This window comes from Crinia signifera, chromosome 3 (assembly GCF_055691185.1).
Source record: "Crinia signifera chromosome 3, ASM5569118v1, whole genome shotgun sequence".
Taxonomy (NCBI): Eukaryota; Metazoa; Chordata; class Amphibia; order Anura; family Myobatrachidae; genus Crinia; species Crinia signifera.
This window is the reverse complement of record NC_139219.1, coordinates 244373874-244390377: the sequence shown is the minus strand read 5'-3', so window position 1 is coordinate 244390377 and position 16504 is coordinate 244373874. Positions and strand designations below refer to the sequence as shown.

The 16504-nt window shown below is 45.5% G+C and overlaps 1 long non-coding RNA gene across 1 annotated transcript in view; it reads right to left on the bottom strand.

The window, feature by feature from the left end:
• LOC146062687 (uncharacterized) overlaps positions 1 to 14646 on the bottom strand; it is a 62347-nt gene extending 47701 nt beyond the window's left edge. The window contains exon 1 of the long non-coding RNA XR_014471466.1: positions 14318 to 14646. This is a non-coding gene — a long non-coding RNA (uncharacterized LOC146062687). The remainder of the gene's footprint in view (positions 1 to 14317) is intronic.
• Between the last annotated feature and the right edge of the window lie 1858 nt (positions 14647 to 16504).

Below are 16504 nucleotides of genomic sequence, written 5' to 3'. Positions count from 1 at the left end.
ACCTTTTTGTTTTCTGTTCCTTTGGCAGTAGGACGAACGTACCCGAATCTCTCTCTCTGGCCCTTATTCTAATCGGATCGGTACGGCCCGCGTGCGGCCGTACCGCCGATGTTTTTACTCTGCACATGCGCAGAGGTGAATCTGCGCATGTGCAGCCCCCTTCGCCGCAGACGTATTTCGTCCGCCGCAAAGGGGGCGTATAGGGGCGTGAGAGGCATCATGCCCTCATTTCCCTATGTGTACGCCCCGCGTTTCATGGGCGTTCCCATGCAAACGCGGGGCGTACGCATGCTAATGAGGGCATGACGCAACTCATGGGGGCGGAAAGCTGACGTCGCCGGATGTCAGCTTTCAGCCCCCATACAAGCTACCACACGGACGATTGTCCGTGTGGTCTCAGCTTGCGGGAGCTGCCGCGGCGTGCGGACCTGCCTTCGATGGTCGACGACCATCGAATGCAGGGGGCAGCTCCCACCATGGTGGAGGCGTAGCCTCCACCATTTTTATGCGGATCGCCAGCCGTCCGTGTACGGACGGCCGTGGCGATCCGTAGGGTGGGCGGGGATTCGTCTGGTGCGGTCGGAGCCGCATATGCGGCTCGACCGCACCAACCAGAATAAGGGCCTCTGCGACTTTGTTATTGAGGTAGTGCTGGTCAACAAGATCTGGGGTGGTCCTTTCCAAAGGTCTATCAAGCAACCTGTATATGGCAAAGCAGGGGAAACAACAACAACATCTCCTGGTTCATGGTTATGACAGTTCACAACAGGTGTCAACAAAGTCCTTTTGCTGCAGTTTTCCAGGTGTGGATACATCACTTGCATTTGTGGTCTAGGATCTCCTTGTGGGATTACCATAACCTGTGGCTGCCCGCCAAGCAATGTTTCGATGGGGACAAATGAGGTGGAGTTCTGAGAGTGATTCTACTACTACATAAAGAGATTATGGGGTGTACCATCAGTCCCTAAAGGTTCACACATGACTTAAACCTTTCATATATATAAATATACTTGCATACTCAAGGGTGCTTCTGGGCTGCTATATCTATACACACAAACGTCAACACATATATATATATATAAAAAATAAATAAATAAATAAATGCTTCTAGAGTGGACTGTACGAAGCCAATTTTGTATTACCTGCAGAGGATCCTGCTGGAGGAGGGATGTGGAGATGGCTCTGTGGGAACAACCGTTGCAGTTTCTTTCCCCCCAGACAAGTAAGGCATGATCCTGTCGTCTTACCTGTCTGTGGGCACGCCAGAAATTTCGGACTAATTTTTCCACCTACCTCCCCTGTCAAGACAAGTCAGGCCATGGGCTATCTCTGTCCTGACAGTTTGGCATGTTCTCAGAGTCACTGGTTTTCCTTGTCCATCTTTCTATTCCTGTCCACATCCCTTCGGCTTCCAGACTGCTTCTCCTGCAGGGGACACAAATCTTGTATTTCTATGTGAATATACTGACATTTACAGGGGGGGACACAAACATTATCCGCAGAGCGCATGGCTCACCCAGCTGCCTTGCCAGCATGTTCATTATCAAGTGACACTGAATCCTCATCGAAGATGTGGCCTTTACACTTGATAACAGCCACTCTGTCCGGCAGCTGTGTGACTGTCAGAAATCTTTTAAACTTACAACGCTTGCGCCACTGGAGTGCCAGCTACTGAAACAAAACATCTGAGGCGCCATAGGGCCTAAGATCTTCTGTATTACCCCAACAAACATACTTGGAGTCGGCATGAATATTGGCTGTTTTTCTCTCAGTTCGCAGTACTATTAATGAGACTGCTGTTGCTGAGTGAGACGTCCAATGGGTTCAGCCTCTACTATGCCTTTTCCATCTATTACGGTATAGCCAGTGTACAATTTTCCCTCTCGGTGTTGTGGAAAGAACGAAAAAAAAATGAATTACCTCTTCCAATGGGTTGTTACCACCCTTTGGGGGCCTGCTGCAAAAGGTCTGACTCAAACATGTCATGCAATCATATTCGTCTCGGCTCCCACTAAATTCCACCATTCCAGCAACCTCAGCACCAATCCACCCTTTGTGCCTTTGGCGGGCACACCTGGTAAGAGTGTTGCTGGGTTTACAATATCACCCATTTTCCTGGTAACATCAATGCAAGTTCCCATTTAGTGAACTTGGCTGATGAATATTTTTCACATGTTTAGGCAGAATTTTAGGAGTGTCCAGACTATATGAGGAGCATAAACAGTTAAAACACACCCCAACACCACATTCTCAGTTTTGTTTACCAGTAGTGCTATGGCAACTACACTGTGTAGACAAGTAGGAAGTGCTCAAATAATAGGGTTTAATTGCACACTGCAGTACGACATTGGTCAGGCTGGCATCACCAGGTTTCTTACGTCACTATATCTGTCGCCCCCTCAGCAGGTCTAATATTCTAAATCACATGGTCTCTTGTGTCAGTTTTACCCATGGCAAAAGCTGTAATCAGGCCTGTTTCTCCTTCTTTATCCACATCTGTCTGTGAAGACATGGGTATTGTGATTGCACCTATTTATATGTAAATGCGTTTTACAACCCTTTTCATTCTTTGTAGAAGGGGAATGCTTTGTGCATTACTTGGACTGCTTTTCACAAGATGGTGGCTGTGGTTGCCCTGGGTAACATTAGGAGCAATGCTTAAAGTTACTGGGACTTTGTTCAAGATTTACTGAAAAATATATTGTGACTACTCGCTTTATGGGGTATCGCATATTCACAATGGGTATTTTCTCTGCTGGGAGTGCGACAGATCTTTCGAACTATTTTTCTATGATTTGTGGGTTTATGGTTACTAATGTGTCCCAGATTTCCCTCCCCCTCCCCTAGTTCAGGCGCAACCGCAATCCGTCCTGAGATACCTTATGTCCTGCCTCAGGAGGATACACCAGAAGTTGTCTATCGCCAACTGCTGGTGCTGTGGATGAGGAAAGGACATAACAATAGATCATTAACCCATTGTATTGGTATTTACCCATTTGTGGGCCGTAAGGACAGTGTGCGATCTTGCAAGACCCAGGGGAGGGGCTTGGTGGCTTTCTGAGGTTTCTGGAACAGAAAAGTATGGAAAGGAGAAAAAAAAATTGGAAAAAGAGAGAGAAAAACTCAAAGAGGGTAGAAAATATTAATGACAGTAATGTGTACATTTATTTTCAACCGAAAATTTTCTTTTATTTTGATGACACCAGGATTTAGCACTATGGGGGAATTGGCTCTCAACTATTTGGTTCTTACCCTTTTCAACTCCTGTTCTGATTTGTAAGCCCTCCCTTTCTTTCTGTTTCCCAGTGTGGTTGTGACTATGGGCTGTGTCTAGGGGTATTTAGCTAAAAGTTCTCTTTTGGGAACCTTGTTATTTCACTGGGTATTTTTCCAGCTCAACCTCAGATTTCGAATGGTGAGGCTGTACTTTGGGGCGCTATACTTTCTGTTTTTAACAGGGTTTCTATTGAAGCTATGGTTGCCATTGATCCTGTGTCCTTCCCATCTTTAGTTCAAAGGGAACTCGGTATTTGTGCTGTAGTTTTTTTAGCTACCTTAGATGGATTTGACTCTATAACAGTGGAATACAGCATTAGCCTCTGAGGACTGTCCAGCATATCTTGCACTTCTTGTGTAAGATTTCTAGGAGTGTCCAGAAATACCCCATCAGGGGTGCAATAGATGACACATCCCATTTTACATAGTAAATCTCTACCCAGGAGGTTAGGCGGGCCGCTGCAGCCAACAGAAAAGAGTGTTTGGCATGCAGAGGCCCGCTTGTAACATCTGCTGGTTTCGTCAGTGGGTAATGCTGTATTTTTCCTGTTACCCCAATTGCTGCTACTAATTTGCTTGACACAACCTAGACCAGGAGAGAATGTTGTTAACGGGTTAGGTACAAAAAAACTTTATATTTAAACTATTCCACTTACCCATATCTGAGGCTCCTCCCTCAGATATTGTCTTATGTTACCTGGATGTGGGGTGTATGTGTGTCCTACTCCCTGTTTGCATGTATGTGTCATGCTTAGGGCGGCGTTGGCTACTAGGTGGGGCTATGGCTATGTGTTGAGACCTACCTGTCTTCTCCCATTGTGTCTCTCAGTTACTTACATATGTGTTATGTTTTCTATGGTTATTTACCCTGCAATGTCTGGCTATGTGTCCTTTGTTTCCACATTTGAAACATACCATTTGGTTTTGTCTTTCTGTCATAAATCGTTTGTCCAGATCAACAGCAGATTTTTTTTAAAGTGTGTATTGACATCTGTCTGCAGTTGGGGTGAATGGTTTCTGTGTTGGTTCTCAGATTTTCCCTAAGACCTTGTATCAGCACAGAGACAATCCCTCCCTTAAGATGTATGTTGTCCCTGGGGCTGGGGATACCAGAGTGTTTTGGCAACACCTGTAAAGCACGGTTGAAATATCCGCTGGTGGACTCACCATCTTTCTGTGTGATGGTGAACCCTAGGGTATTTTCAACTGTCGCTGGGAAATATACACCTAATTGTATATTTATTAGGCGTATATTTTCCTGGTTGCCCTGTTCAGTTAAAATCTTATCGCCCTCCACACCACTGTCTCGAATGAACTTCTGGACATCTATGTGTGAAGGGAGGCAAGCTCTCAACATGTATCGCCAATCCTTATTGGTGGGCTCATCTGAATTTCCTCGCTCCCTTACAAATTTCTGACACTTTGCCAGATCTTTGCTGGGATCAGGGAAATTTTTGATGATTGAATGACGTTCCAATCGTGTCCATGTATTGTGCATGTCACTATCCTTTACAGGCATTACCTCATCCCCGTCTCCCCGTCCACAAGGAGGTTCCACTGTGTGCAGAGGGCGGATCTGTATCCTCCCTGCACCATTGGACAACATCCCAGGAGCAACTATCTCTGTGCTGTGTTGTGTGTACTTACCTGTGTCTCCAATCGTGTTCCTGGCATCAGCCATCTCCTCGACCATAACGGCAGCAGCAGCTTGGGCTGTCTCAGCCTCCCTCTCCTTTCCGCTAGCTTCGCAAGGGATGGCTGATGTCAGGAATCTCCCTTGTGAATCTGTATCTTGCTTATAGGGGGTAAAAACAGGGTACAAGTTAGCAATGGATACATTATTACTCATGTCTTTCTTATGAGTCATTAACCCCTTCGGCACATATGGGGGTGGGGGAGCTGATTCTATTGTGGCAGCGGTTGTAACGGTTGCATTTTTATTGTGGCTGATTGCGTCAAGTATTGCCAGACCTCTGGTTCCCCATTGTTCCTGTCCTTCCTTCTGCCACAATTTAAGAATATCTATATGCTTCACTCTCTCCTTACGACTGGAGAGTAGGCATATTTCATCTTTTACTGCTGATAAGATTTCTGGATCGAAGCTACCAACACTGGGAAATTCTAACTTGCTGCCTTGTGTCATTTTTCTCCATTTACTTTGATAAACAACTGCGAGTTCACCGTGCTTCCTGCACATAATAAAAGCAGCCGATCCTTTTGGCCGGCTTGCTTCCTCCCTATCTTGCACGTCATCACAGCGTGACCCGTTATTACCCATATTTACAGGAATAAACGTTCACAGCTTTATAGATATCGGTGGGTTATTTAAGTTGAGAGCTCCCCAACCACTCACTTCTCCACACAGCGACACTATTCCGCAATTAAGCGTGAAGCCCACAATGCGAGGTAATGTACTCAATCACCAAGTCTTTCAACTAGCAGCGAACTTCTAGCCAACTTGCTTGGTGCGGCACAATTTTTCCAGGGTATAACAAACTTGTTTTCCTATACCCCCAAAAATTGGATTTCTAAAGTAGCTAATCGGAAACAAGTGCGTTCCGATGTATCTTCTTGTACCCTCCTAGCGGAATCAATTCCACTGAAGGGGCAGTTCCTATGGGCACGTCGTCACGTGAACCCGGTCCTAACTGGACTGTCCTACACTGGACTACACTGCGCTTGAGTCGTGTCGTCACACACCCGTTCGCCTCAGTTATTTTTCACACTGGGCGCTGGTTACACCTTGGTCTTATGCATATATTTGAAATATTTCTGTACAGAAAATCTTCCCAGGCTGGTAGCTTTTCACTAGATACTTATGCAGGTATAAATCCCTTATAATACGCTATAGGAATCTATTAAAATAAATGCTTGAGTTGCTTGTTTATGAGAAAATGAACAAAAAGAAAAAAAAACTTATTTTCTCTTTATTAAATCACCGCCCCATTCGCAGTATATTACTATACTGTTTAAATAAGGCTAGTGGTTTATTACTGTTCACCTTTGAGTTCCTATGTGTGCTGCATGTGCAGTACCAATGAACAGCCACGTGTGTACATGCGCTGTTCACAGGCCGCCGATGGATCGGCCACCCACGTGTTCTATAGTATCAAGGTTGCACTCGGGTTTCGCTATACGCAGTAATTGCGCCTAAATGTGGAATAAATCCCTTGACTCCGTCCGAAAGTTACGTATCAAGATGCGAAATAAATCCCGCACTTAATCCGTAAATCACGTACAAAGATGCGAAACTTTCCAGATGTGGGCACGTGCGCGCGCACCTTGCGTAATACACAATAGACGCTTTACGTTACTGCAAAAGGCCCAGGGCTTGTCGCCACGTGGCGGAGTCTCTGGTTTTGCAGTAACTAACAATAAAAGTTATAGTTTTGCACAGAGGGGATCCTCTATGTACTATAATAAACACAGACTCCACGTGTGCGAACCTTATCGCACGTGGTACATATACTATAATAAACAAGCAGCCCAAGACACTATACCCCGTTAAACTACTTGTGGCAGGCAGAAGTACAGTTTACTAAACACTTAATATATGCTTTAAACACGTGGCTTTCACTTATTGTGCTCCGGGTTCAACGCTAGCACTTCCCGAACCCCGCACCGCCGCGGACCCGGCCTATCCAGCAATGGATAATACTTCCACCCTTTTGCTGGTATAGGTCGGGTCGCACGCCTGGTACTGAGTTCTGGAATGTGGAGCGGACGGACGCGCCCCCAATTGTTAATGGCGATTAAATATGACCAGAGAGACAATAAGTGAAAAGCGCAGGTTACGTAATAAGTCCGCAACCTACGTACCCTTTATACCTAACTACGTGCGAACAAAACGTAGCGCAGCGTAGCGTACCTTTGATTGTATATTGTACACCAAGAATCAATACCTTAATAAGAGATTCCTTCGCAGTAATTTGTCTCTAATCTGCGAATATACCCTTATGGACCGTGTCCGTAATATATCTTTATCGCTAAATGCGAATAACAGACACAAACCACAGTATAGAAGTAAGGAGATAAGAACTCCATAAAAAGGTTGTATTTAAGTCCCTAATGGACAAAAGGGGGTTACAGGAATAGAAAATACAGGTTTAACAAGTGATACAATATGCTAACAATGAATACTAAACAGGCTCTGCTAAGGGGAAAGAATACAGATACAAGACACAACCAGCCAACTATACAATAAGTATAAATACCGTTAATGCAACCGTTACCCGTCTCATCAAATATGCGAAGTGCAGTCCGGTCAGAGCTCACTATCGTTCAGGGCTGAACTATAGTCCGGTAGAAAAGTCATGGGAAGGTAGATGTGCCGAAGAGACCCTGGCTGCTCTGGGTCGCCTATCTTATAGGGTCAGAAAGGGGAGGTCAAAGGCCGTTCTTATTGGTCGGAGGTCGTATGTCAGTTCAGCTGTGATTGGGGGGTTAGATGCTGCACCTGGTCTGACTAGGTGCAGGGGAGTGAACTTTAAGAGTCCTTTGTTTGATGGTTTCGGCGTCAGCAGGGATAAGAACTGGTTTCATCTAGTTTCCTTTGTTACCTACTTTCAACAGAAACTGTCTCTGGAATATGGATTATGTCCATAACTATCGGGCAGTGTATATTGCGAAATATTCGCAATGACCGGAATACCTCGCATAATGAACTGAACGGAACGGTACTAAACACGATACAGACAGATGGGTGCAGGGCTAACTAAGCTATGTGTGGCGTTCTAAACCTTTAACTATATTTCATTTCGTGTAAGTGTGTTATTATGAATTTATGTGTGATAGTATGTCTACTCTTCTGGTCCACTTTGTCACACATACTTGGGTATGGAAACTTTATTTGCGCAACTCTGCGAACCAAAATGGCGGCCATACTATCACAAAATGGCGTGTGTGCACGTAGACTTCCACAGTATATAATAGGTGTACACAGCACTGTGTGTATGTCAGTATATAATAGGAGTACACAGCGCTGTGTGTGTATGTCAATGTATATAATAGGTGTACACAGCACTGTGTATGTATGTCAGTGTTTATAATAGGTGTACACAGTGTTGTGTATGTATGTCAGTATATAATAGGTGTACACAGCGCTGTCTATTTTTGTAAGTGTATATAATAGGAGTACACAACGCTGTGTATGTATGTCAGTATATATAATAGGTTTACACAGCTATGTATGTCAGTATATAATACATGTACACAGAGCTGTGTATGTATGTCAGTGTATAATAGGTGTACACAGCGCTGTGTATGTATGTCAGTATATATATAATAGGTGTACTGTATGCGCTGTATGTATGTTAGTGTATAAAATAGGTGTACACAGCGCTGTGTACTGTATGTATGTCAGTGTATATAATAGATGTACACAGTGCTGTGTACACCTATTATATACACTGACATACATACAGTACACAGTGCTGTGTACTGTATGTATGTCAGTGTACATAATAGGTGTACACAGTGCTGTGTATCAGTATATAATAGGTGCACAAAGCGCTGTGTATGTATGTCAGTATACAATAGGTGTACACAGCGCTATTTATGTATGTCAGTGTATATAATAGGTGTACACAGCGCTGTGTATGTATGGCAGTGTATGTAATAGGTGTACACAGTGCTGTGTGTATGTCAGTGTATATAATAGGTGTACACAGCGCTGTGTATGTATGTCAGTGTATATAATAGGTGTACACAGCGCTATGTATGTATGTATGTCAGTGTATATAATAGATGTACACAGTGCTGTGTGTCAGTATATAATAGGTGTACACAGCCCTGTGTATGTATGTCAGTGCACACAGCGCTGTGTATGTATGTCAGTGTATATAATAGGTGTACACAGCGCTGTGTATGTATATCAGTGCACACAGCGCTGTGTATGTATGTCAGTGTATATAATAGGTGTACACAGCGCTGTGTATGTATATCAGTGTACACAGCACTGTGTATGTATATCAGTGTACACAGCGCTGTGTATGCATATCAGTGTACACAGCACTGTGTATGTATATAAAGGCTCGGATACACCACGGACAGTTACCGGTAACAATACATAAATCAGTAAAGAATGATCACATGTGACCTGGCTCAGTAATGCACTAACCCTTTCTCCCATTAGGATCCTGTATACGGCAGAGTGAGGCCGGGACCAAGCAGCCAGAAGCTGTATACACCTCCCAGGTTCTGCGAGGGATCTTCTCCATCCAGACGCATCCGGGAAACCTAAAATACAGAGCACAGAATAATGTGACTTCCAGCAGAATATAATACACAGAATCCCCCAGATTTCTCTATCATTATCCTGCTCCCCAATAGTACTGGGGGCCCCTATGTTCCAGCATCATTCATATAACGCACAATGCTTTTACTGGATCATCAACACCACATCTGTTACCTATGTAATATTCATGTTAGTGTAATTAGTATCTGAGGATCCGTGGGATGGGAATCAATGCACCCCCACATTGTACCCCAGATTCTTTCATGTTCCTCCCTATGTGTGATACAAGCTATGTGCAAAACTTATTCTATGGCAGAGGTGGGCAACGGGCGGCCCGCGGGCCGGATGCGGCCCGCGAGGCGCTTATGTCCGGCCCGCCGCACTGACATTCAGTACCATGACAAGTGGCCCAACTATGAATAGCCGCTTGTCATTTAAATTGCAGAGGGGACCGGGAGAGATCTGTTCCGGCGCCGCTGCTGTCAATGGCGGCCTGTGCTTGTCGCGCACAGCATTACTGGGAGCGTGGGAGGGGATGCGGTGACGCGACAGCCGCTTTGCTGCCATTGGTTGCTACGCCCGCCGTGTGACTGCGTCCCCTCCCACACCACAATAATGTTGTGCACTGTGCAGGGCGGGCGCAGTCCGGATTCCACATCTCTGAGGCGGTAAATGTTAACTCGCCTCTCTCCTGCCTTCCCCTCTCAGCTACTTGCCTCTTTCCTGGCTTCCCCTCTCAGCTACTTGCCTCTTTCCTGGCTTCCCCTCTCAGCTACTTGCCTCTTTCCTGGCTTCCCCTCTCAGCTACTCGCCTCTTTCCTGCCTTCCCCTCTCAACTACTTGCCTCTTTCCTGGCTTCCCCTCTCAGCTACTTGCCTCTTTCCTGGCTTCCCCTCTCAGCTACTTGCCTCTTTCCTGGCTTCCCCTCTCAGCTACTTGCCTCTTTCCTGGCTTCCCCTCTCAGCTACTTGCCTCTTTCCTGGCTTCCCCTCTCAGCTACTTGCCTCTTTCCTGGCTTCCCCTCTCAGCTACTTGCCTCTTTCCTGCATTCCCCTCTCAGCTACTTGCCTCTTTCCTGGCTTCCCCTCTCAGCTACTTGCCTCTTTCCTGGCTTCCCCTCTCAGCTACTTGCCTCTTTCCTGGCTTCCCCTCTCAGCTACTCGCCTCTCTCCTGCCTTCCCCTCTCAGCTACTTGCCTCTTTCCTGGCTTCCCCTCTCAGCTACTCGCCTCTCTCCTGCCTTCCCCTCTCAGCTACTTGCCTCTTTCCTGGCTTCCCCTCTCAGCTACTTGCCTCTCTCCTGCCTTCCCCTCTCAGCTACTTGCCTCTTTCCTGGCTTCCCCCCTATCTCAGACGCCACTGATACATTTTATTAAAGCAAAGTAAGGAGCAGGCTATTTTCTCTGCACTATACATTATAGATGTGTGGGTATCTATATATTTATATATATATATATATATATATATATATATATATATATACACACACACACACACACACACACACACATCTATAATGTATAGATGTGTGTGTGTATGTATGAATATATATATATATATATATAAATATATAGATACCCACACACAGTGTTACATGTGTGTGTGTGTATATATATATATATATATATATATATATATATATATATATATATATATATATAAATAATAAAAGTGCGTGGTCCGGCACCTGGGGAGTATCCAAAGATAGTGAGGCAGCACTCATCCGGATTTGTAGAAAATAAATGCAGACCTGACAACTGCAGCGAGAAGTTCAAGTTATCATTGGTTCGGCCCTCCGACACACTTCAGATTTTTCATACGGCCCCCGACAGAAATTAATTGGCCACCCCTGTTCTATGGGAATGTCAAACAATCTCTCTCCCATTGTATAAAGCTGTTTGTCCACTATTACATACATACAGACATACATGCATACATACATACATGAATACATACATACATACATACATACATACATCATACCTCCCAACATTAGACCTAAGGCAAGTGGGACGTTGTGTGCAGCCAGCATTTTGGGGGTGTGGCCTATACTTGCCACGGGCAGGAGGCGGGAACATCTAAAAAAAACAGGACGGTCCCACAAAAAGTGAAACAGTTGGAGGTATGCCTGCATGCCTATATAAACAATGCACAAGGGACACATGTGAAAAGAGCTTATAGGAAGGTGGTATAATGCTAATAACAAAAGCGAGGGAGCGCTGGTAGGAGTGTAAGCAGTGGGACAAACCAATAGGACATAAGTCTGGAGAAGTGATAATGCAGCAGCCATTCAGCTGCTGTCAATTTTCCAACCCAGCCTGTAACATGACAGTTAGGAGCTGACTGGCTTAAGATGGCCATACACCTACAGATTGATTGTCATATCTGGCTGGTTGGAACAAACACCTGGTAATATCTGAGTGACAGTTTGTCAGTTTTCCAGCATCTCACAGCAAATGGTCAACTGTCATCTGCTGTTATCCACTACCAGGCTTTTGTTCCAGCCAGCCAGATCAGACAATAAATCTGTAGCTGTTTGGCCAGCTTATGTGTGTCACACGGGAACTTACATATAACATACATGTGATATAATCTGCGGCGAGTCACCAGGGATCACCACACACATGGGGAGACCACATAGAGATGTCTGGGAAACTGGGATTTTTCTCCCTAGATCCCAAACAAATACAAAGATATGACAACAAACCTGAAAAAACCATGAGAACTATTTTATTACTTTTTCTACCAACTGATCTTTTATATTCCCCCCCCCCTTCACTGCATATAAGGATCACACTGTAAGAAAGCTCCTGCAGCAGGTGATCACAGCTGGGGATGATGTCACAGACACATCATGACATCACACACGCAGAGTTCTGAGAGATTGCCTTGGAACCCTCACTTCTCAGTACGAGTTGCAAAATGGAGGTATGTTTTCCTTGAGCTCCCTAATTTCTTGTATTTGTGAATCTTTTCCTGCCCCAAACTTTTTTCTATTGTCTCCAAACATTGTCATTCTTATTTAGGCCTAAATGCTAAATCAGCCGCCTGCCCTCTCTTCGTCCAGGTGCTCGCAAATATAAGTCAGTATCAACTGACTTATATTTGCAAAGGCAGGTAAAACCTGACCATCTAATGATTTGTACTGCTGCAGGCACATGCGAGGGGATATGGTGGCGACGGTGTCACAGGGATACGTGGGTCGGTGTCACAGGGACTCGGTAACCTGTGAGCTTCGCAGGTTACCCAGTCTATTAGAATGACCCCCTTGGGTTACGGTAGACTCTGGGCAGGTTTAAGGTTAAAATCAATGGTAAACTATTTCTCATTCCCTCTGCAGGAGATGGAGTACAGATATTTCATGTGGAGTGTTATGAAGCACAAAGTGTGAGTGTTGTTATTACTCCTCATCTGTATAACTGAGTGCTGTCAGATGGCCCATCAATTCCAGTCCCTATAATACTCTGTATATTCTGTTTCTAGGGAATTTCCTCAAAAAGTCCCCAAATTAAACTGGGTGATTGGCTATAGATGCCCGAAGCCTTTTGTAAGTTATTTACATTTCTTATATCTATGTCTCTCTCTATGTGGCCATTTATTATGCAATATATTACGTATCCCCTAAATGTATGTAGGAGGGACCCCAGCAGGAATCTCCGATCCCTTCTGCGTTCTCTGCTGTCCTGTCACTCCCCCAAATGCTCCCCTATATACACAACCAGGAATGGTGACATGTATGACACACATTTAATGGGTTATATTGTCTAATAATCTTCTTTTTCCTCTCTGCAGCAGATGCTGGTGCCCATACCAGGTAAGTCCTGAGATGTTACTAATTACCTTTTATTATATACAAATTGTTGTAGTTTTATACAATAAACCATGTAATATCCTCATTTTATTCCTCAGAGGTGTCACCAGGGAAGGAAACAGAAGTGAGGTAATTATATCATTTTATTACTTGCACAATATTAGTCTGGTAGAACAGGGCCTCCACACGACGTCGTTAGGTGACTTTGCATCACTTGTCATCGTGTGGGGCTGATTCATACCTGTGGGAAGAGTCAGCCCCACACCATCAAATGTATTTCCCCCCTCCGTGTGCAGTGCAGTGTAAGCCAATAGTAACCCGGCGCTGCGATGGCCGTAGGAATATCGGGGGCTGATGGCGCCAGCAGCCATTCCTCCCAGCGGCCGGGCCCGTCTGCTTTTATGTGTGTCACTCCCAAATGACGCTAGGGTAACGCACACAGACGCAGAATGGCTTTTAATCAACCAGCGTACAGCCTGCGATTGCGGGCCATCACCAGCTGTGGCCGCATGGAGGGCTTGTGCATGCGCGGTTCTCCGATAATCCAATCATCACATAATCCATTCCTAGCCGTACTTACATAATATACAGAAACGTACTTACATAATATACAATAATAATTATAAGTATTGCAGGGATCAGCTGCTAACTGTCACTTCTTTTCTGTTCTGGATCTGTTATAGGACGGTGATGATCAATAACTGGACCTATGATGAGTAGGTATCTGATTGACTGTATTATGGAGCGCAGATAAGATACATGCATCCCATTGGACGTGTCACTACAATCCCGGGTGTACAGCAGTATATACTGACATTCCATGGCAGTATACAGAGTTATTTTGTTTCTGTGCAGGGTAAATACAGCCTGCTTTATTGTTACTGCAATACTGATCTACGCTTACACATCTGCTCGCACAGAGGTAAAACTATTCGATGGTTTCTCACCATCAAATGATTTCCCCTCTGTTCACTATAAGAAGTAGCCAGGACTTACTTTTTAGTAGAACGGTGATGGCTGATTTGAAGGCGGTGATGTCATCCACCTGCCCCGAGTAGGCAGCGGCATGGGCTCCGCCCAGCATTTCTATGGGTGCGCCCACCGTTTTTGTAGGTCCACCCATCGACGTGGGTTTTTGTGGGTCCACCCTGGGACGCCCCCTGCCTGTCAAGAAAGAAAAAGTTATCTGAAGCTGCTCGCAGCCAGGGCCTGCATGACAATGCGCAGACTCAAACATTGGCCAAGGGTGCGAATTCGGACCTTCTGAATCGGTGCCTAGATCTAGCACACAGGCAGAGGTCAGACCATGGAATAGAATTACTAAGCAGCAGTATTTACCAGCTGCTGATTCTCTGCTGATCTTGGTTCTGATCATGTATCAGAAACACAACTGGTTTTACTGTACATTTCAGGGTCAGACCTGTAGAGAAACTCTCATGTGTATATTGTGTATAGTGTGGTAGTGTCACGTTGTGTGGATCACACTAATGTGCTGCTGAGCTTTGTGTATCACCTCTAATTATTATTATTCTACCCCAACAGCAGTCCCAACATGTCATCTGCGTAAGTAGCTGTTATCTTTCTCTAACATGTGCCCAGTAACACCCGCACCAGGTATTAGTCATGTGTACCCCTGTATATACAGCCCATGGTAGTATAAGGACATAGAGGGGGCCGTCATACACATCAGTATGTGCCCAGCTTACACCCAGTAACACCCACACCAGGTATTAGTCATGTGTACCCTGTATATACAGCCCATGGTAGTATAAGGACATAGAGGGGGGGCCGTCATACACATCAGTATGTGCCAGCTTAGACCCAGTAACACCCACACCAGGTATTAGTCATGTGTACCCTGTATATACAACCCATGGTAGTATAAGGACATAGAGGGGGCCGTCATACACATCAGTATGTGCCCAGCTTACACCCAGTAACACCCACACCAGGTATTAGTCATGTGTACCCTGTATATACAGCCCATGGTAGTATAAGGACATAGAGGGGGGACCGTCATACACATCAGTATGTGCCCGGCTTATGCCCAGTAACACCCGCACCAGGCATTAGTCACGTGTACCCTGTATATACAGCCCATGGTGGTATAAGGACATAGAGGGGGACCGTCATACACATCAGTATGTGCCCAGCTTACACCCAGTAACACCCGCACCAGGCATTAGTCACGTGTACCCTGTATATACAGCCCATGGTAGTATAAGGACATAGAGGGGGACCGTCATACACATCAGTATGTGCCCGGCTTACACCCAGTAACACCCACACCAGGTATTAGTCACGTGTACCCCTGTATATACAGCCCATGGTAATATAAGGACATAGAGGGGGACCGTCATACACATCAGTATGTGCCCGGCTTACACCCAGTAACACTCGCACCAGGCATTAGTCACGTGTACCCCTGTATATACAGCCCATGGTAGTATAGGGACATAGAGGGGGGACCGTCATACACATCAGTATGTGCCCGGGTTACACCCAGTAACACCCGCACCAGGCATTAGTCACGTGTACCCTGTATATACAGCCCATGGTGGTATAAGGACATAGAGGGGGACCGTCATACACATCAGTATGTGCCCGGCTTACACCCAGTAACACCCACACCAGGTATTAGTCACGTGTACCCCTGTATATACAGCCCATGGTAATATAAGGACATAGAGGGGGACCGTCATACACATCAGTATGTGCCCGGCTTACACCCAGTAACACCCGCACCAGGTATTAGTCACGTGTACCCCTGTATATACAGCCCATGGTAGTATAGGGACATAGAGGGGGGACCGTCATACACATCAGTATGTGCCCGGGTTACACCCAGTAACACCCGCACCAGGCATTAGTCACGTGTACCCCTGTATATACAGCCCATGGTAGTATAAGGACATAGAGGGGGACCGTCATACACATCAGTATGTGCCCGGCTTACACCCAGTAACACCCGCACCAGGTATTAGTCACGTGTACCCTGTATATACAGCCCATGGTAGTATAATGACATAGAGGGGGGACCGTCATACACATCAGTATGTGCCCGGGTTACACCCAGTAACACCCGCACCAGGTATTAGTCACGTGTACCCCTGTATATACAGCCCATGGTAGTATAAGGACATAGAGGGGGACCGTCATACACATCAGTATGTGCCCGGCTTA